Source organism: Orycteropus afer, unplaced genomic scaffold, assembly GCF_000298275.1.
Source record: "Orycteropus afer afer isolate SDZICR_OR568_19922 unplaced genomic scaffold, OryAfe1.0 scaffold00089, whole genome shotgun sequence".
In the NCBI taxonomy this organism is placed as follows: domain Eukaryota; kingdom Metazoa; phylum Chordata; class Mammalia; order Tubulidentata; family Orycteropodidae; genus Orycteropus; species Orycteropus afer.
This window is the reverse complement of record NW_006921676.1, coordinates 10,556,865-10,557,493: the sequence shown is the minus strand read 5'-3', so window position 1 is coordinate 10,557,493 and position 629 is coordinate 10,556,865.

The following is a 629-nucleotide window of genomic DNA, read 5'->3' as shown; positions in this document are numbered from 1 at the left end:
TTGAAAACCAAAAGGGAAGAACACGCTCAGCATTTCTCAAGCTGAAAGAATTGAAGAAAAAATTTAAGCCTCAAGTTGCAATATTGAGAGATTCTCTGGGCAATTTATTGAAAGATGCAGGAAACATCAAGAGAAGATGGCAGGAATACACAGAAACACTATACCAAAAGGAACTGGTTGATCTTCATCCATTTCAGGAAGTGGCATATGATCTAGAACCAATGGTACTGAAGGAGGAAGTCAAAGTTGCAATGAAAGAACTGGCGAAGAACAAGGCTCTGGGAATTGATGGCATACCCATTGAGATATTTCAACAAACGGATGCTTCATTGGAGGCACTCACTCAGTTATGCCAAGAGATTTGGAAGACAGCCACCTGGCCAACTGACTGGAAGAGATCCATATATGTACCCATTCCAAAGAAAGGTGATCCCACAGAATGTGGAAATTATAAAACAATATCATTAATATCACAAGCAAGTAAGATCTTACTGAAGATAATTTGAAAAACGTTTGCAGCAGTCTATTGATAAAGAACTTCCAGAGGTGCAAGCTGGATTCAGAAGAGGACGTGGAACAAGGGATATCATAGCTGTTGTCAGATGGATCTTGGCTCGAGGCAAAGAATA